Below are 22,821 nucleotides of genomic sequence, written 5' to 3'. Positions count from 1 at the left end.
GGAGGGTAATGGATGGCAATGCTGTACCGGTGAAGTTTAACTGAAGTTCGGCTGTTGCTGTTATCCCCTTGGGTGATGAGTTTCGAGAGTTTTTGAGTTCGCTCTCTTAAGGTTTTTGCCTTAAGTGAGCGCTTCGAGTCTCCGGGGAAAGTGTTCTCTGGCACGGCCCGCTGAGGGGCTTTGTCGGTGAATTATTTTCTTCGGAATTTGAGCGGTTCTGCTCGGTAGTCGGGGAGCCTGTCACTGAGTGGAACCAACGCTGAGATAAGGACGGTCTTTCGTCCACTATGAAGTGGCCTAGAGATCGTCCGAATTTTTGAGAGATCACCTTTACTTAAACAGTCGGTGATTGATTTTATACCCTTGGAGGGCAATGAATGGCAATGCTGTACCGGTGAAATTTAACTGAGGTTCGGCTGTTGCTGTTACCCCCCAGGGGCGCTGAGATTCGAGAGTTATGAGTTCGCTCTCTTAAGGTTTTTGCCTTAAGAGAGTAATTTGATTCTCCGGAGAAAGTGTTCTCCTGCACGGCCCGCTGACGGGCTTTGTCGGTGAATTATTTTCCTCGGAATTTGAGCGGTTCCGCTCGGTAGTGGGGAAGCCCTTCACTGAGTGGAACCAACGCTGAGATATGGACAGTCTTTCGCCCACTATGGAGTGGCCTAGAGATCGTCCGATTTTTTGAGATTTCACCTTTACTTACATAGTCTGTGATTGATTCATTCAATCCAATAAATACCCTTAGAGGGTAATGGATGGCAATGCTGTAGCCAATTAAGTTCTAACTGAGGCTCGGCTATTGCTGTTAATCTCCTGCCATGATCACAGCTTTAATTGTACAATAACACCTTATCCTTACACTGTTCTTTACTGATAAGGGGGAAGATGAAAAGCATTCTTTCTTCGCCCCTTTAAGCCAGTTCTTATAAGGACTTGATATTAGAGGTCCTTTTTAGGACTTCCTGGGTAACAAATGGCAATGCTTTAGTCAATGAAGTTTTAACTGAGGCTCGGCTATTGCTGTTACCCTCCTCCCATGATCAGAGCTTTAATAGCTCAATAACACGTTATCCCTACACTGTCCTCTATAGATAACGGGGAAGATGAAAAGCATTCTTGCTTCCCCCCTTTAAGCCAGTCCTTATAAGGATAACTTGATATTAGATACTTCCGGTTTTGTTTTTTCGTGATGGCGGCTCGCGTGTTAGTGTTTCGTGTATTATTGATGGTGAATTGTGAATTTGATTGATGTTTTTTAGCGATTTATGCTTATTCATTAGTAATAGTAGTTAATTGCTTGCTACCATAAACAAACACTTTATTTTTCCATAGTAATTTATCCAGGTAAGTCAATTGAAATTACAAGGGCGATATTCTAGGCCTACTGCCGCTAGTATCGCCATTGTTTCATATCTTGTAATCATAAGCAACTGTCTGTTTGCTAGCGTGACAAGGGCAAGGCATGTCCTGCCCCACAGAACAGATTTTGGGGCCAATCATGGAGGCACCATATGAACAACTAAATTTCAAAGAACTTCTGACTATCTTCAAGCATGTAGACAATCTACTTACGACTTTACCTGGCCCCTAAATGGCCAGGTAAAATCGTAATTCATCAAATAGACGAGGTTGATTGATTCAGATGACCCTCAACTCTCTGAACTTCTTCCCAGTATCCATCAAGATAGTACCAGCGTAATAGAAACAACTGCTGATGACAATTCGATTGCAGATCACTGCGATTATCAGGAGGTTCACGCTCGCAAAACTGCAGCCTCTGAACTACCCAAAGTGGATCGAATGGAAGAAGACGGTTCTGACCCGGACTCTCCTACCTCCTCAAGGGAAAAGATACCTCCGATTATTCTGCGAGAAAAGAAAAAAAATGGATGTCCCTAAGGACTATGATGTCAAATTTAGAGATTTCATACAGTCAAGCAAAGAATGTCACAGAAGGTAGTAAAATCCAGCCCTGCTCAGTGATGGATTATCGAAGGTTGACTGGTGAATTGGATGCCAAAGGTATACAGTATCACACCTTTTCACTAGGAGCAGAAAGAAACCTCAGTAGGTAGATCACTAGGTAGTAATCAGAGGTGTCTCGGAAGACGTATCCATAGAAGAAGTGGTTGCGGATCTACACCACCAAGCCTACCTTTTTCCCAAGTAAGCAAACAAGCAGGTAAGTCAAGTTTGCGCCTGAAGTATTTTCAGGTCTGAGGCCACTCGTGGTAAAGGTGGAGTACGCTCTGATCATTTTCCTTAGTATCTCCCATAATGTAAAGCACATCTCCCTGCGGACATGTATGATGCTTATACGCCATGCACTCCATATCTCACCGAACTATGCGCAGAGAACTGAATATTTGGTAAGGTATGGAGTGAGAACAGCTTTCGTTAAATGTTTTGATCGATTGCTGCACACAGCAAGTTCCCTACAAGACAATACAAGGAAGAAAGTTTTTCTCAGACGACAATAATCTCGTTCCTGACAAACTGTCTTTGGACCACAGTTACGCTTCTTAGACAAGTCTGGGGAATGTTTTTTTCATTGATTAAACACCTGAGATATCTCACCTTTTGAGAAACCAGTCAGCTCTGAGGTTTTCAAAATTGGGACTCCAGGCAGACATGCACCCACAGTAAGTCCTTTATGGAACTTCGAAAAATTCTATTTCCCATTGTGATCAACTATTGACAATTGCTGACCAGCAAGCAACCTTCTTAAATAGTTGCCTAGAATACGTTGTGACTCACGTGAGTAGCCAGTTTGTGTTCTTTACATGGAACTCGAAAACGATTCCAATTCATAACTGTAATTTGAAATTTAGTATGCATTTGATAATATTTTTACAGAAACATTTACGGCTTACATATGTAAAAAAATTATAAAATTTTATTCGTAAACTCCTATATATATATAATCTGGCGTAACATGGGTATCACCAGGGATACTGATAGGTAAGTACAGTCATAACATGAATCATAAGAATGAGTCATGAAGCACGTGCTTAATAGTCGTGTCTCGGTCGCAGCTGAATTGATAGGATTATACTATTGGAGTTCAAAGGAATAATTGTGAAAGTTGCGTAGATTAAAAAAAAAAAAGACGTTCAAAAGAGTGCAAAAGACAAAGCCTTTTGGAAAGATAACAAATTGGCTAGCGTCATTGAGTTCTACAATACCTTTAAAGAAATTAATAAACTTGAATTATGTTTACATTAAATGACTATTACAATTTTATTTATTTATTTTTTTAAATTATTATTTATTTAATATGAAACTTCATAATTACTACAACTACTATTAAAATTTTCAGGTAATTTACATATACTGTTTTTAGAAAACTTAAATGGTGTGTTTATTAATATTTTCATTTATACGGAAATTTAATTTGCTAAACTTTTTTAAAGAATTCGATGAGCAATAAAATTTCATTAGTAGTTCTAATACGTTTTTCCTATTTTCACATACATATTATTACCAAAATTATTACAGGAGAGTTAAGACATGGTCATCATCATCATCATCATCATCATCAACAACCATGGGTCCAATGCCCGTAGGTGTCTGCTGCCATCTTGATATGATTCTTCCATTGAATTCTGTTTTGTGCAAGATGACTCAGTTTGTGTATAGAGTTTCCGCACCATTTGACGATGTCATCGCCCCATTCTCTGTTTGGTCTACCTCTTTTGTTCTTTCCTTCAATCATTCCAAAAAGTAACGTTATTAATTTTCTCTCATCATTCATTCTACATATATGGCCAAATAGACGTAGTTTCCTTTTGATTATTTTCTGGATCAGGTTTTCTTTTGGTTGTATTCGTCTGTAGATTTCCCCATTGTTCACTTTCTATATCCAGCTTATTCTCAAGCTCTTTCTATAGCACTTCCTCTTAAATTCCAATAACCTCCTTTCAGATTCTCTCAAGAGTATCCAGGCCTCGTATCCATAGAGCATGCTGCTGAAGATAAAGGTTTCTACAAAGCGCAGTTTAGTTTGTATCTTTATAACTCGGCTCTTCCATATTTTGTCCATGGCTTTAAAAATAGTTGTTGCTCTGGCTATTCTAATTTTTATCTCTTTTTTTGGGGGGGGGTCCAAGTCATGCGTGATGTGGCATCCAAGATATGTGAAGTGTTCCACATTTTCCATTTGAAATCTGTGTATCGTAACTGTGTTCAGTAACTCCTGTTGTCCGAATATCATTGTTTTAGCTTTTTTCAAAGTTGGCATTTAGTCCATATCTTTTTTCTTCTGTGTATAGTGTTTGCAATGTCTGTTCCAGCCTTGCTGCGTCTTCTTCAATCAGGACGAAGTCATCTGCAAAGCAGATGTAGTTTATTCTCATGCCTCCACCTTCTTCTTTAATCTTATCTAGTGTTCTTCCCAGATGTGTGATGAAGATGATTGGTGATATTGGGTCCCCTTGTCTCGTGCCTTGACTAGTGGCAAACCAATCTCCAGTCTCACCTGCTATTCTGATTTTTGCTTGTGCTTGGCTGTTTATATCTTTCAGCAAGCGAATCAATTTATTGTCCACACCATAGGATTCCAAGACAGCCCATGTTATATTTTGATCAATATTATCAAATGCTTTTCGGAAGTCCACGAAACCGCAATATGTCGTTTTGTTCTTTCTTCGAGCTTTCTCTGCTATTAGTCTTAGTGCGAGTATTTGTTGCACTGTACTTCGATCTTGTAGAAATCCGGCTTGCTCATCCAGAAGATGTGCTTCCATATGCCCCTTCAGGCGTTCTGTTAGTATTTTCATCAGCACTTTTCCAAGATGACTCATTAATGCAATAGCTCTGTAATTGGTGCATTCTAAAGCACTGCCTTTCTTATGAAGAACAACCAAGACCGATTTTTTCCACTCTTCGGAGGAATACCCTGATCTCCACATTTCATTACATAGCTTATGTATTTCTTTTGCTACTGATTTTGCCCCTTATTTTAGCATCTCGCCAATTATGTTATAATTTCCAGGACTCTTGTTGTTCTTGAGATGTTTTATAGCCTTATTCACCTCCTCTTCCAAGATGTCATTTTCAAAGATCTCTGCTGGTGGAGAGATTGCTTTTAGTTCTTTGATTACTTCTGTTGCAGTATCATTTAGTTGATTTTTATATAGTTCGGTGCAATATCTTGTTCATCTGTGTATGATTTCGGTCTTGTCCATCAATACTTTACCATTTTCATCTTTGACTGCTACTGATCTTGTTTGCCACTTCCTATTGGCATTTCTTATAAGTTTGCAGACCTCTCTAGTTTTGTGTTCTCCATAGTACTGTTCAATGTCTTTGCACTGGTCCTCCAACCATTTGGCTTTATCAGATCTTGCTGCTTTCCGTACTTCATTGCATGTTTTGACGGTATAACTCATCTGCTGCCTCTGAATTATCTCTTTTAAGTTCTCTTTTCTCTTGTACCAATTTTAGGGTTTCCTGAGTTATCCATTTCTTGTTGATCTTTTCTCTTTCAGGAATTACTTCTTCTTCTACTGCTTTTTTTAGCACTGTAGTCAGTCGTTCTGCTCTTGTATTTATATTTTGTTTTTCACTTGGGGTCTTAAGCTTAGTTTCCAATATGTTCTGATATGCTGTTCTTAGCCTGTCTTCATTTAATTTTGAGATGTCTCTAGCTTTCTGGAACTATCCTTTGTACTTCTGTTCAGGTTTAGTTTTATATTCGTAATCACCAAGCTGTGGTCCGAATCAATATCAGCTCCTTGGAATGATCTGCACTGTTGAACTGAGGTACTCCATTTCTGGTCTATTAATATCAGGTCAATCATATTCCTGTGTTTGCCATCGAAGGAGCGCCACGTCCATTTACGACAATCTTTTTGTTGGAATTCGGTATTGCAAATCATCAGGTTGTTATCCATGGCAAATTCCAGAAGCATCTCTCCATTCATTTCTTTCTCCATATCCAAATTTTCCCATAACCGTTTCCCACCCAGTGTTTTTTTTTTTTTTTTGCTAATCTTTGCATTCCTGTCTCATCCAATGATGAGTATATCCTTTTTCGGCACCTCATCAATTACTAGTTGTAAATCCCTGTAAAATCTTTCAATGTTTTCATCTGCACTCTCTGCAGTGGGCGCATATATTTGAATGGTTATGATATTAAATGGTTGGACACTGAATCTTGCAACCATTATTCTTTCACTGACTGGTTTGTATCCTATCATTGCCTGACGGCCTTGTTACTTAGCAGGAAACCTACGACTTCTTCATGCTTGCTTTCATTTCCTGACCAGAGAAAACTCTGCTTTGATTCTCCTGACAATGTCCATCTCATTTCTGAAATACCCAATATAACAAATCTGTTTTTCTTCCTTTCTTCTTGAAGCAACTGCAATTTTCCAGTTGCCCAGAGTGTACGGACATTCCAGAGTATTTATCAGACAATATTTCAATTTTAAATCCATTTCTATTTGTTATAATTTAATTAATTATAACAATTTCATTTAAAAAAATTATTGGTGTTTAATAATATTCTTTTTTTTATTTAAAAGAAAGAAAGAAAGTTTTAAGAATATTCTTATATAATAAAATTTACTATAATATATTTTAGTTTTTATTTTATTATATCAAATATTACACATAACTATCTATTTTGATTTAAAGTTTTCTATTGGTGCAATTCCCACGTGTATTTTTTTTTTGAGAATAAAAGCTATCGTTTTCAAAATTATAGAATCGTCAATGACAACTTAAACCAATATCATAACATTTTAATCAATTTTTCATATCAACACGTCCAGTCTTATTCGTAAAAGAGATGCACGAATAAGGTCTTGATAGGAATATCAAAAAATGAAATCATTGTTGATTTGCAATAAATAAATAAATTATTTTAATTAACCTTCAATGATTCTAGACTTAATAATTCCAGAAAATTAAAGGAAATACGTATCTGTTGTCATGGAAACAGGCAGAAGTGAAATGTAAAATATTCAAGCCTCATTTTTAGTGGTAGAAATATACCAAACGTTGAACACTAAACCCTTAAAGCAACCAATGTATACTTAAGGCAACAAAATGCTCACCTTGTGTATAAGGGAAAGAGAGTTATAACGTGCTACTCTCATCCAACAAAAAACATGATGTGAGATATTTCCCACATTGTGCAGTTAAGCTTTTTTTTTTACTACGTCTGCCCTGAATAAAAATTTATTTCCACAGCAGATGCAAGAGACAAGAAGGCAGTGGGCTGTGAAAATAAAGCTTACCCAGTAAATATCGATCGAGCCTGGCTTGCAAGCGTGGTAGAAACACCTAGATTTCTTTTCCCAGAAATACTGAGAATGAAAAGCGTAGATATTATAACTTTTGACGCAGAGAAAAAATTCCATGAATTATATTAGAGGTTAAACACTATTGTCATTTGACCAAATGAATTTTAAGCAACAAAGGTTTGGAATTGGCATAAAACACCAAAATAAGTTTTATATATGATATTTACTTAAATGTTTCTATAAGATAACAGGAAGCAGAATAAGTAAAAGTCACCACAAAAATTTTTAATGATTAACATCCCTGGCATGAAGGGTGAAGCAACATGCTTTTCATACTCCCCGTTATCTGCTAGGGAAAGAGTGAATCGAAAAAATTTATGAGCCAAATGCTCGCTCTGAGCGGACTTGGAGATTAAACATCAGAATTGGTTTAAGATGGGTTTTGGTGTTTTATGTTTGAAGTAATTCATTACTTCGTAATTTGTAGATAGTTGAACCAGTTTGTTGGGGTGTACAGATGCTTTCGAAAAGAACTTGGTTTCTATAGTTTTCAGCAAAGTGTAAATATAGGGGCCATCTGTGTCTCGATGGAGTTTCACATTTCGTACGACCCATGGAGCGTTTAGGATCATTCGTACACATTTATTTTGCAAACGATGTAACTTGAGAATATTAGTATCAGCGGCATGACTCCAAGCAGGAGAACCGTAAGTGAGTATAGGACAAACCATCAGTTTGTAGATAAGTGGTTTGGTTTTGGTATTGAGTTTACTGTTCTTGATGATTAGAGGATAGAGTTGAGCAATGGCTTTTGATGCCTTTACACAGAGAGCCTTGGTGTAAAGGCTCTCTGTGTAAAGCCTTCTATCCAGTAGTACACCAAGGTATTTGACTTCTGTTTGCCATGGGATTTTTGTGTTAAACAGGAAGATGTCCCCTTTAAGAAGCATCGGTCTTCTGGTGGATAGCATGGCTATGCACGTCTGGGAATTCACTTGCAGTCTCCATTTAGTGAACAATTTTCAATCAGTGGAAGGTTTTATTGCAGTTTGTTGATTGCAAGATGTGGCTGTAGAGTTCCTGATAATATTGCTGTATCATCCGCGTAGAGGGCCATGATAGATGGCAATGGATTGTACGGGATTTCATACATGTATATGGAAAACAGAATCGGTGTCAGTAAGGATCCTTGTGGGACTTCAGCCAAGATACGTTTATGTGTTGATACTGTACTGTTGATCTTGATTTGTATACGCCTGTCAAAATGATGTGATTTAATTAGGTGAACCATTTCCAACGGTATTCCAGTTGAGACCAGTTTATGCAGTAATCCGAAATGCCAAATTTTATCAAATGCACTGGTTATGTCAAGGAAAACAGCTCCAGTGCATTGATGCCGATTGTATCCAATGGAGATGGATTCGACTAGTCTATGTATCTGTTGTGTGGTATTATGGAATTGATGGAACCCAAACTGCTCTTTACGAAGAATGTTTAACTTGTTTACGGAGGCTTGGAGTCTTGTAAGAATAACGTTTTCTGCAATTTTTGACAAATTTGAGATGAGGCTGATTGGCTGATCATTTTGAGGAAGATGCAGGTCCTTTCCGGTCTTATGAATTGGAATTACATCAGTAACCTTCCAAAAGGAATGGAAATGTTTGAAACGGAAGATGGAATTAATTATGTTGGTCAGATGTACAAGAGTTATACGAGGTAGAAGCTTAATCACCTTGTTGGTGATGCATCAGGTCCAGGAGCCTATTTGTGGTTTAATTTCTTGATTATATCATATATTCCTGATGGTGACGTGGGTACAATTTCATTGGAGCATGTTACAGAAGATTTTATTGAACTTCTAATATGTCGATGGATGTTTTAGATGTGATTGAAGTCTAGATGTCCATGTGAGGGTTTACATTGCTTGTCTAAGTTTTCTGCTTTGCTTCGGCTTTATCTTCATCGATGTGGATGAGGCTGACTGGGGAAGAGATTTGTTTTTGTTTTTGATCTTTCTGATTAGGTTCCAAATGGAGCCTAATCAGAATCAGTAGAGATAGAAGTCAATCTTTCTTCCGAAAGCTGATTTTGGGAAATATGCTTTAAGGACATATTTCCCAAATTAAGGACTGCCCTCACGCCCAATCACTTGGGCGTGAGGGCAGTTCTGGAAGTAGTGACTGCTGTAAAGGCAGTGTTAATTTGTTGGGTTAGGTCTTTAACAGCTATTTAAATTTCTTCTTTTGATTTTATAACGGAACAAGATCAATGTATTTCGGGGGTGCTTTGTTCGACTTTTCCCATGATATGAATGAGTGTGGTGGAGGAGACAGTTTTTTCTTTGTTTCTCAACTGTAGCAGCATTGGGTTGTGATCAGATTAAAGATCATTTAGTGACATTAAACTGTACTGTAGTCTCACATTCGGCAGTATGACTATGTCCAAGACATGAGCAGTGCCATATGTATTGTGATTGGTAGGTTCAATGGGACCTTCCCCAACCGCGTTGTTGGATCCTGTATACTTAGCAAGTATGTGACCATTCCTGTTAGTAGTATAACTGTTTCAGGCGGAACGCTTGGCATTTAAGTAACCGGCAATGATGACAGGCTCTTTGATGCTCAAGATGACGTCCAAATCCGAGGAAAGTAATGATTTTAATGGAGAATTGTATGCTGCATAGATTTGTAGTCTCCCAACCGAGGCCGTGAGATCTTTACACCTGTAACCTCAGGAGTAGTGGTAGGTGGGATATTTACAGAGTGACGACTAATGTAATTCTTGATGAAAATGGAAGTGCCACCGCCTCTGTGGGTCAGCCTGTCAGTTCTGTACAGATGTTATCCCCTGATTTTAGGGTTGTCCGATGGTCTGATATGGTTTCTCTTATCAAAACGTCATCCAGCTGCTGATGTCTTTGGGTGAACTCTTGAAGCTCGAAGACCTTATTTCTGAGACCATTCGCGTTCCCCGCGATAATCTGCAGAGAGTCTTGATTTAGTTTGTTCCTGTTCAAGGATGAGCGCTGCGAAGATGGTTTGTATATCGTTTAGGAATCGTTTAGTAGAGGATGGTGTAGGATTGGATCTGTTGAAGTCTAGCAGCATATTTGGCAGTGAAGAGGTGATGATCTGTCAGGTTTGAGTGTGGTACTAGCTGATCCTGTTCATGAGTTATCTGTTTAGAACGGACTACATCCACATATGTCCTTGTCTGTCGTTGTTCAGTTGTTCTTTTCAAGGCCTCCGACTGTGGCAGATGAGCTTCTTCTGACAATTTATGCTGGTCATTAAGAAGCTGTGGAACTGAGGCTCCTGGAGTGGACTGACAGAGGAAGAGTGTCTATCTGTCTCCGATCTTCAACTTTTTGAATTTTGAATGCATCCTCTGTAGTTGGCTGTGTATGGGCCACCGCAGGTGACACATTTAGCCGGGGTGGTTTTCGGCTTTGTACAGATATTGGATGACATTTTAAGGGTGTGACCACATTTTTGACATCTGTGGCACTGACTTGTTGAAGCCCTTTTCCTTAAGAGTTCTAAGCTGATTTTCATCCAAAGATTGACATCAGGTCATAAATTTGTTTGTAAGCTTGATAGATCTCAATTAATACTAGTGGCATCGGAATCTTTTCTCTTTTGGTCATTCTGTTGCACTTGATGGGTGGCAGATCCTGATGGCGTAGATCAGCAGCCACTTCTATGGATACGTCTTCAGATACTCCTGGGAGCACCACCTTCAGATTTTCTCTGAGCAGAGCGAGAAGGTGTCATACTGAATTCATTTCTCCTGTCAGTATTCGGTAGTCCATCACTGTGGTGGGCTGAATCTTGATGCCGTAGGTGACATATTTGGCGGCGGTGATATAAGAGACATCCGTCTTTGTTTTTCGCGGAGTATGATTGGAGGTACCTTTTCTCTAATGGAGGCAGAGGGGTCCGAAACTGGGCCATCTTCCATTCCATCCTCTTTTGGTGGTTCAGAAGCCATGGTTTTACGCTTCTTATGCGCTCGGACCTCTGTGAAGTATGAGGGGAGGAGACCACCAAGTGCAGCCTCTCTTCTGTTGGAGTATTGTCGTCACCCTCTTTGTCGTCCCCCGACATAGAATAAAAATTGATTTCAAATTATTTTAGAATCTTTTAAAGTATGTTTATGGCTAGCCCTCTGTTTAGTGACTTTACCAGGGTGTCAACGTCAATTCCACACATTTTGAGAAAATGAGGTGTAAAAGAACTGTTTAAGCTTAAGTCAGCGTGAAGGTTCCCTAGAACCAATCAATGATCTACCCACAGAGAGAATCCCGCATCCGAAAAGGACTGCCAGCAAAACCGAGCGTTGGCAAAACACTTGAAGTATCAGCAATGATTTAAATTAAATCAACCCGTGATTTAATGGGGCTGTGTGATTCAGGAGCTGTCTTGTCCCTTATTTCCACCAAGTGTAGTCGAAATCTCCTACTAGGGGCCGAAGACTACTGACGGGCACAGGGCAAGGAACAGCCGATTGCCTGGGACATTTGCATTAAAGCCAGAACCTTACCTTGCGCTGAGCGAATCCAATCGGCAAAATCCTTCCAGTCAAATCCGTCGCATAACCATCGTGAAAACTAGGTGAAAGACCACAATTCACAATTCAATAAAATCTTTCCAGAAATCCATTCACATAAAATCAATTTAAATTCTTTGAAAAACTCTGAGACTACTGTAACTACAATTCTTGATACAAATTCCCAGAATTTATCACACAAATTATTTTTTTTTGTTATTTCTTTTATAAGATTAATATCTAATATTATAAAAGCAATGCAGATAATGATACATCTTTTTTTTAAATTTTAAAAATAAGTTTATAATAAAACTAACGAATAATAATAAAAAAATAAATAATACAGTATTGTATCAATTAAAATTATAAATTATCACTAATATTCAATTATTATAATTAGTTATCGATAATAATAAATTGCTATACAGCTATATGTCCGCGCAGTTAGCCAGCTGGCTGTGCGCTTCGCAACCATATGCCTGGGGAAGGAGTGTCCTAGGTTCGATTCCCGTCGACGACGTGAGATGTTTAAGAATCCCTCTCGGCCATAGCCAAGTTAGCCGGTCTTGGGCGTGGACCGCATTTTTTATCCCCACTTTATCTAGGGGTTTTCATCCCGCATGCACGCAACACACGGGGATACAACCAGGAATACTTAGAGGCATAGGGGTGACCATCCTATCCTCGTACTTCGGTTACGAAATCCAAGTATGCTTGGAAGGTTGTGGGCTTTAAAGGACCGTTAAAGCCATTGGGATAGGATAGGATATACAGCTATATGAAATAAAACTTCATATAATTTGGTATGAAAAAATTCTGCACATAATTGAAATTTCTAATTCCATTTCTTCGAATTGAATTCTAGAAACTTGTCCGTTCATATATATATATATATATATATATATATATATATATATATATATATATATATATATATATATATATATATATATATATATATATATATATATATATATATATATATATATATATATATATATATATATATATATATGTGTGTGTGTGTGTGTGTGTGTGTGTTTAAAAAATAAATTTTAAATGACTTTAAACTGAGATCTTCTTCTTTTTCTTCTGCAGCTTCTCCCACTTAAGTGGGGTCACTGTGGATGATGAGTCTCCTCCACATCCTCATGTCGTGGCTTGTCACCACATCCAAGTTCTTCATCCTCAAGTCCTCTTCTACCAGCTCCCTTCATCTCTTCTTTAGCCGCCCACACTTCCTCCTTCCTTGCACATCCATCTACATAACCCTTCTTCCCACATATTCGTCCTCCCTCCTCATCACATGACCAAACCATCTCAAACTTGCCTCCTATATCTTCACTCCTAAGTTCGTAACTTTCACAGTTCCCCTCACATAGTCATTTCTCAGACGATCCTTTCTGGTCACACCGCACATCCACCTAAGCATTCTCATCTCTGATACTTCCATCCTGCTGATGTTATTTTTCCTCACGGCCACAGTTTCTATAGCATATGTCGTAGCTGACCTCACTACTGTCCTATAGCTTTTGCCTTTCAGATTGATCGGCACCCTCTTATCGCATAACACTCCAGCCATTTCTCTCCAATTCCTCCAACCCGCTTGTATCCTGCATGCCACTTCCTTCTCAGCTCCTCCATCTTCTTCCACGGCTGAACCTAAGTATCTAAAGTCCCTCACCTTCCTGATGACATTTCCTTCCAGCTCCAGATCTGTCTCCTGGCCGTCGCCCACAGTGCAAGACATATACTCTGTCATACTTCTGCTCAGTCTCATACCTCTCACTTCCAGTACTTTTCTCCATCTTTCCAGTTTAGTTCCCGCTTCTTCTCTTGAAGCGGGAACTAAACCGGGAACCTGCACACAGCAAGATGTCATCTGCATACAACATTGTCCAAGGCGCATCTTCTCTCACATCCTCCTTCACCACCTCCATCACAATGTTAAACAGAAAAGGACTTAATGCTGACCCTTGGTGCAAGCCAACTGTTACTTGAAAACTTTCTGTCTGTCCCAGACAAGTCCGAACACTTGTCTTCATATTTCTGTACATCTCCCGCACCACCTGACATATTTCTACGGAACCTTTTTCTCCCTCAGCACCTCCAGACTTCTTGCCTTGGCACTCTATGGTATGCTTTCTCCAGATCAATAAATGTCAGATGTAGTTCCCGTTGTTTCTCTCGAAACCTTTCCATCATCTGCCGTAACCCAAAGATAGCATCTGTTGTTGATCTACCAGGCATGAAGCCAAATTGTTCCTTTGCAATCTCCACCTCCTTCCTCAATCTTCCATCAAGAACCCTTTCTAGGATTTTCATTGTGTGGGACATCAACTTTATTCCTCTGTAATTTTTACAGTCTTGTACATCCCCTTTACCCTTGTAGATGGGGACAAGAGTACTCTCCCTCCATTCCCCGGGTATATTTTCCTGTTGGCAAACTTTCACGAACAGGTCCCACAGCAGGTCAATTCCCTCTTCCCCCAGTGCCTTCCATGCTTTCACTGGAATCCTGTCGGGGCCTACCGATTTTCTATTCCTCATCCTCTTCATGGCCTCCGTCACTTCCATTCCACTGATGTTCTGCACCATCCCCTCAGAAGGCTGCCCATCTTCTCTGTGACTCATAGCATTTTCCTCATTCAAAAGTCCCTCAAAGTATATTCTCCATCTGTTTCTTATGTCCACATCCCTCTATAATACTCTTCCTTCAGCGTCTTTGATCTGCCTCACATATAAGATGTCCTTTGCTGCTTTATTTCTACATTACGCCAGTTGGTAAATTTTTCTCTGTCCTTCCTTTGTTTCTAATCGATCACACAGATCTTGATATGCCATGGCCTTTGCCTGTGCCACAACTCTCTTGGCGTCTTGCTTTCTCTCTCTGTACACCTCTCTACCTCTTCCACTCTTGACTCATCCCACTTCTGCTTTGCCTTCCTGTTAGCTGTCACTGCCACTTGTACATTATTATTCCACCACCAACCCTCCTTCTGCTCTCTAATCTTTCCAGCTGTCTCACCAAGCACCTCGATTGCACAACTCAGGATTACTTTTGAATTATGTTTCCACCAATCTTGTACACTTTCTGGTCCATCCGAAATCCTCTCTAACACTCTCCCTAAAACGATTTCTCACATTCTTTAAAGCGAAACCACTTAATTGTCTTCATCCCATGGCTTCCAGAGGTTCTTATCTTCGATCTTATTTTAAAGTCTGCGCACAGCAGTCGGTGTTGCTGTGCCACTTGATCTGTTTGGAATTACGTTACAATTTGTCACAACTGTAAGATGTTTTCTTCTAGTCAAAATGTAGTTAATTTTTGAACTGTTGTTACCACTCTTAAATGTTATCAAATGTTCTTCCCTCTTGTAGAAAAACGAGTTCACAATTTCCAGATCAAACGCTACTGCAAAGTAGCGTTTGATCTGGTAATTGTGAACTCGTCTAATAACCCTCATGACGATCTACAGAGTCACTCAGTTTGCTGGGATAAATCCGAAAACATATTTCGCTGTAGTGATGAGTTTGAAAGGAAAATCGTGGAGTCCAGAGAAACCTTCTTAATCCTGAATATTTTAATAGCAATTTGAGTTATAACATCCCTGATAGCCATACTGCAGTTGTTCAATACTGGCGCTCACGAGAACCTGCAAGCACGTATACAATAAACAATAGCGTTAGTTAGAACGACTTGAAAAATACAACATTTTTGTGTCAATTATGTATTGCATTTTTTGCCTGTAATTCTCAGTTTTTTGTAACTTCAATTTTTTTATTACTGTGTTCTACCTTTAGTGGATACCTAAAGAAGGCTGTAAAAGGTTGAAACTAGTTGTATCATTATCATTAAAATTTAATATTTTATCTCGGTTTAAAGTCATTTAAAATTTATTCTTTAAAAAAAAAAATATATATATATATATATATATATATATACATATATATATATATATTTTTTTTTTGCCCCCCCCCTAGTATATACTGCATTTATCCAGAAAGGCAGACTATTGCATAATAAATTGGTGCATAAGTTACGTCAAATGAGTTTGCATTTTAATCTGTTTGGTGATATCGCGAGGGCACTAGTTTGTGACTGATATTCTACCGTTTGAAGACAATGCATGGTTGAGCAAAATTATTAGGAATAACGTTGATGTACAGATGCTTCGTAGTCATTCGTATGTGAGCAGACAAGCGGGATAAGAATTCAACACCAATAAGTGTAAGATTTCTCACTTTGAAACTCAGAAATGTAAAGATGCTTATCACATTAGATGGGTTGTATTAGAAGGTGGAAGTAGAGTGGAATCTTGGGATATCAGACAAATGATAACGAACCAAGATCTCAAAACTTTATAGATCTTTACAAATAACATCCTTAGAGAAGTCTTTGGACAGGTAAGAGATAACACAAGAGATGAATGGAGAAGACATAATCAGGAATCAGACGAACTGTACAGATCCCCACTGCTAACTGGTGAAATCAAAGTTTACAGATTGAGATGGTTTTGACCATCTCAAAATCTGTAAACAATGGACGAAGGGAGAATCCCTAAACAAGCGTTCAGGATGGAAGGCGATCATAACCACGACACTGTTGGAAAAGATGACATTCAAGACTCAACTAAGATAAGACGACTGATCAGTTAACCTCTAGAGCATATATAATTGCATACGGGGGAAAATATCCTGGGAGCTTTCGGTAAATTAGATCGGACGACACTAGGGGATGTTGGGTGATGAATAATTTTGAGATTTCTATCCTAGGATTGTCCCCATGGGGCTTGCGACTTGCAGGCACGGGCATGACTAACCCGGGGTCCCAGAGCTAAGTACGATCTATTTCAAAGCTTTTGGTCATACTTTTCTCTAACTCTTCCACTTCCCGCTTCCCTCATACTGACATTCTTCTTAATGAGGATTCTTTACTTAAAACTTTCTGTCTGTCTCTTTTCTTGCTTACTAACCCCAGGAGGAGGTCTTCCATTCTCCCTCAAGCTATTAGAGTACTCGAGGGCTAGGGGTGTTTCCTCCTCTTTCAACTAACCACTAATAATTATAGTAGTGGGCAGCAGCGCTACTTGTGTTAACCTCCTGTAGTATACATGTTACAATACTGCGATGTGGAAGGCAAGGGGAACCCCATTACATTCCCAAGTAAAAGCAGCAATGGAAGTTAAAAATGAAATCAAGATTGGCGATGGAGCCTTCACTGAAGGAGTCTTGCCAGGTAGGAGAAGTAACTGGGCTTCTCAGGTCGGCAGCCAACGAAATCCTGGTACTTCATTTCAAAAACGAAGACAAGAAATAAGCTGAATATTGGAACACGGAATGCAAGAACACTGCTAGAACCTGGTAAAATAGAAAATGTGATGAAAGAAATGGAAAGACTTGAAATAGACATTCTGGGCATTAGTGAGATGAGATGGGAGGGACAAGATGATTTCTGGAGTGGCGAATTTGGGATAATATATTCAGGACAAAAGAAGGGCGAGTCAGGTGTTGCAATAATGCTTCATAAAAAAGTTGGAAAGTTAATCACTACAATAATTGACCATAGTGACAGAATCATGGCGATAAGCATTCAAAATAAACCAGTAAATCTCAATATTATAATGGTCTACATGCCAACATCACAACATAGCGATGAAGAAATAGAAGAAATCTGGAGCGGCTTTAAAGACAGAGACAATGCAATAATAATGGGAGATTGTAATGCTATAGTGGGAGAAGAGAGCAATGATAATGTTTCAGGAAGATTTGGTCTTGGACGCAGGAATGAAAGAGGAAAGCAATTAATAGAATTTTGTACACAAAAACAGTTAGTTATAGCAAATACACTATTTCAAGTTCCAAAAAGAAGAAGATACACCTGAAAAACGCCTAGGGATTCAAATAGATATCAAATAGATTACATATTGGTCAAGAAAAGATACAGAAACCAAATAAAAAATTGCAAAAGCTATCCAGGTGCCGACATCACCAATGACCATAATATTGTCTTAATGAAAACAGAACTGAAACATAGGAAACAAATCCAAAGATACAAACCAATAAGATGAAACCTTGAAAAATTAAAGAGTAAAGAAGTAAAGAGAGGATACCAAGAGGCAACTGATCATAACATTCCTCCAGAAAACATAAATAGTCAGAATAATATTGAAAACCAATGGAATATGATTACAGAGTTAATTAAAAATTCATCAAACCAATTATTGAAAAATGCAGAAAAAGAAAAAACAAAACATTGGATAACAGATGAAATACTTGGCCTTATGGATGAAAGAAGAAAATACGAAAATGCTGTTAAAGAAAAAGATGTGGCCAAATACAAATATCTTAAAAATCAAATTACGAGAAAATGTAGCCAAGCCAAAAAAGAATACCTGGCAGAACAGTGTAATAACATAGATGAATTATTTATAAAAAGAAAACATAGGGAAATCCTATAAAGAAATTAACAAACTGACTTTCAAATTTAATAAGAACAGCAAAATCAATACCATCAAAGATGAAAATGGAAAATTACTAATAGAATCTGAGTATATATCAATGGAATGGAAGAATTATCTTGAAAATCTCTATAATGGCGACGAACTTGATGTTGATATCAGCATAGAAAATGTAAATGAAGATAATCTAGGACCCTCAATAATGCGAGAAGAATTTGATAAAGCACTGTCCGAAATGAGTAAGGGAAAAAGTCCAGGTCTAGACAGTATTCCTATAAAACTGCTACAAAATCTAGGTGATGAGACAAAAACCTTACTCTATCAATTAATATCCCAAATCTATGATAGAGGAGAAATACCAAAGGAGTTTATGAAATCAACTATAATACCAATACCAAAAAAGAATAATGCAAACAAATGCAGCCAATTTAGAACAATAGCTTTAATCCCACATGCTAACAAAATTCTGCTTAAAATTATTCAAAATAGAATTTATTCAAAAATAGATTGTGCATTGGATGAAGACCAATTTGGATTCAGAAAGAATAAAGGAACAAGAGAGGCAATACTCTGTTTAAGAACAATAATAGAGAGGAGATTAGAGCTTAGTCAAAATACTTACATTTGCTTCCTTGATTTAGAAAAAGCGTTTGATAAAGTAAACCAGCAAATACTCCTAAATTGTCTAACTAATATCGGCATAGATTTGAGGGATAGGAAAATAATTTATCAAATTTACAGAAATCAAAATCGACGGATTAAAATCAATGATAAGGAGAAAATAATAAATATAAGGGGTGGAGTAAAACAAGGATGTATACTTTCACTAGTTTTATTTAATTTATATATTGAAAAGGCCATTCAGGAAACTAAAGATAAAATAAATAGTGGCATAAATATAAAGTGGTGAGCAAGTCATGTGTATGAGATTTGCTGATGACATAGCCCTTGTAGCAGAAAACAGAAGAACGTTAAAAACAATGCTAGAATTACTAAATAATAACCTTGAAAAATATAAAATGAAAATCAACACAAATAAGACTAAAATAATTGTTACAGGCAAAATCCTTATCAATATAGAGCATATAGACATCAGTGGGGAACAAATAAAACAAGTGAAAAGCTTTAAATATTTAGGAAGCCTAATAACAGAAGATGGCAGAAAAAGAGAAGACAAGATCAAGTATAAACAACGCAAAAGCCCAATTCTCTCAGATCAAAAGCATTTTAACAGGAAACCTCAACCTACAATTGAAAAAAAAATTACTAAAGACATTGATATGGAGCATTGCACTGTATGGATGTGAAACCTGGATTCTAGGCAGAGAAGATGTAAGAAGATTGGTGGCTTTTGAAATGTGGTGCTGGCGCCGCAAGGACAAAATAAAATGGACAGAAAAAAAATCAAACGAACAAGTCCTGAGAGAGACAAACAAAACAAGAACTCTAATTAAACGGATCAAAATTAGAAGGGATAGGTGGTTTGGACATATACTTCGACATGATGGACTTGTGAAAAGAATAACTGAAGGCAAAATAGAGGAGAAAAGAAGAAGAGGCAGACCAAGGAAAAGCTTTCTTGACCAAGTCAAAGACAGCACGGGTTTGAGGAGTTACCAGGAGGTTAAGAAGAAAGCCAATGACAGAGTGGAATGGAGGAAATTGCTGCTGAGCTACCAGTCCCAAGACTGATGCAACTGATGATGATGATGATGATCCTACTATTCCCGAAACAAGTCCGCTTTTTTTCTTCAGTTGCATTCTTATTAATCACGCGAGTGTAGGGTTTAGATTTTCTAGAGTTAGAGCTGAGTGCGATCCGTTTTTATTCTTTACCTAACCAGACAAATGAATCAGTTGTTCGTCTTTGCTATAAGCGAGCTAAATCATAAATATGTTTAAATCTATACACAGATGGTTGGTCATCTTGGTGGGCGGAAGATGGCGTTGGTGTAGTTGTGGTTCATTGTAGTTGATTGACGATCAACTGTTGGATTGTGGGTGATGGAGATAAGAGAGTTGTAGAGTAGAGCCCTCCCTAGATGAGTCTTTGGGCTCCCTAGAGGTATCAAGTATTAATAATAATAATAATAATAATAATAATAATAATAATAATAATAATAATAATAATAATAATAATAATAATAATATTCTTTATATATTTTATAGAATAAAAGAAAAACAAGAAAGTGGATGGATGTGGCTCTGTGGAATGTCTGACAGAAAAGACCTGTTCAGCCGACATTGTCGTCTTGTTGACCAACAATTCAATGAACGGCGTAAGTTAAAAAAGAAATAAATAATAATAAAATAATACATAAAAAGCTGACGAACTCCTTTTAATTCTTCCACCTTTGGTCATTTGCTCTCTTTTACTATTGACCAATTAATAAAGTATGCAGATATAGGTAGAAGGCAAAAGAATGGTACAATCATAAAAACGTTGATTTTTTTTTTAATTGTCAGGACCCACTTATTCAGTCTAGACAGTCACTTTACGTTTCTTCACTCCTCGGTAAGCTCTACAAAGAAATAGATAGAGACCGATAAAGAAATACAACAGAATTAATTGATCTGTTTGAGCTTTTAAATCGGTAGAAATATTTGCATAATTATCAAGAACAGATAAAAGCTTTTCTGCCTAGACCGAAAAGAGAAGATAACAAAATCAAACAATCTATTTCTGAGGTGAGATGGCCACCCAAGAACGGGAAAATATATTCATTTGAATGTCTAGATTGTTATGTCTACCCATATTCATTTATCTCATGATAAATTAAATCTATCATATTCATTTATTCTGATCGTCGCACAAGTAGAGTGGAAATTGTTAAGAATTAGAGAGCTTTAGCAATCAAAATCCTCTAGTGTGTTCATGCGCAATGCGCATGTGTGGCCAGGATGACGTAATAGGTCAGAAGCTGAGTTTTAAAATAACTGACATCGCATTTTCTGTATTGAACCAATAAAACCAAAACACCAAATCGTTTGATACTCTCATATGATATCTTTAACTAATAAGGACGCAATAAATGTTTCGATTTATATTTTATTCGATTTCTACGCATTTTGTTTAAAACTTTTCTACGTTTATACGGTAAAGATCCTATGATGGATATAGAAAAGTACACTTTTATTCTTTATTTCCTTCCTTCTTTCATAAATGGCAATTCGTGTTATCAGATTTAAGAGTAAACTTAAATGGCAGATTTATTTCCGGTTTACTGAATTTCAATTTTATTTCATCATCGATCGCTGTCAAGAATAGGATGGGAATATAAACAAAGGAGCATTTGTTTCTTTTTTGTCTTAGGTAACCAACAATAAAGGAGATCGGAGAAAATAATGAGTCACTGCTTCCCCACTCTTTTGCCAGTTATTGTCCTAGAGTTTAAAAATATATAACTAAGACTATAAAAAAATGATGCATCTTTAATATCTTCATTTATTTTTTAAAAATATTTTTATTTCAAGAAAATATTTTAAATAAAAGTTTATTTTGCAATACACCTTTAAAATTATAGCATCTATTGACAATAAATATTTACATCAGCGAGGTCCTAAAAAAAAAAGGAGAGTAATGGATGGCAATGCTTTAGTCAAGGAAGTTCTAACTGAGGCTCGGTTATTGCTGTTACCCTACTGCCATGATCAGAGCTTTAATAGCACAATAACACCTTATCCCTACACTGTTCTCTACAGATAACGGGGAAGATGAAAAGCATTCTTGCTTCGCCCCTTTAAGCCAATCCTTATAAGGGTAAGGTCCTAAAAAGGAGTTTCCGTTACTCGTTGTGAGAGCAGAGGCCGGCTGATATATATTTAGGTTCGAAGGAACTTAAGTTTTTTAAGTGGTAGTCGATCTGAAGTTTGGGTTTTGGAATTCTGAGTGTGTTAGTGTTTCGTATGGTGTATTATTGATGATGGATTGTGAATTTAATTGATATGTTTTAGCGGTTTTTTATGTTTATTCATTGTAATAGTAGATAATAGCTTGCTGTTATAAACAATCGCTTAATTTTCGTCAGTGCATTATCCAGCGTCAACAGAGTGCTCGATCTTCAGAGAAGGTAAGACTTTTATTTCATCTTCAAAAACATTTTTCAGGCCCTCTCCTGTGCCCTGCCCTGTACAGCACTTGGTGGTTGAAGGGACAAGGCAGATCCTTCCCCCACTTCAAGTCTAGATTTAATTATGGATTCACCATATGAGGATCTCTCTTTCAAAGAACTTCTAGCTATTTTTCGGCAAATTGGTAACATTTTGCACACGAAATGGCCAGGAAGAGTTGAAGTTCATCAGATTATGGAGGTCCAGACAGAAGACCCTCAAACCACTGAAATTTCTCCTCACAGTACACATGACAACGTCACAACAACTGACATAGATTCCAAAGATTATCAGGAAGTCAGCAGAAAGAAGAGAAAGAAAGAGTCTCTTGCTGCAGAACCTGAATTTGCACCTAAAATGGACACATCAGCACTATCTAGTGCAAGAACAGAGACAAATATATCGACGGCCAAAAGAGAGAATTCCACCAGTTGTCTTGCGATCAAAGGAAA

The sequence above is a fragment of the Typopeltis vanoorti genome, chromosome 9 (genome assembly GCF_054136105.1).
Source record: "Typopeltis vanoorti isolate ZY-2024b chromosome 9, IOZ_Tvanoo_1.0, whole genome shotgun sequence".
NCBI lineage: Eukaryota > Metazoa > Arthropoda > Arachnida > Uropygi > Thelyphonidae > Typopeltis > Typopeltis vanoorti.
Note: the sequence above shows the minus strand (reverse complement) of the source record.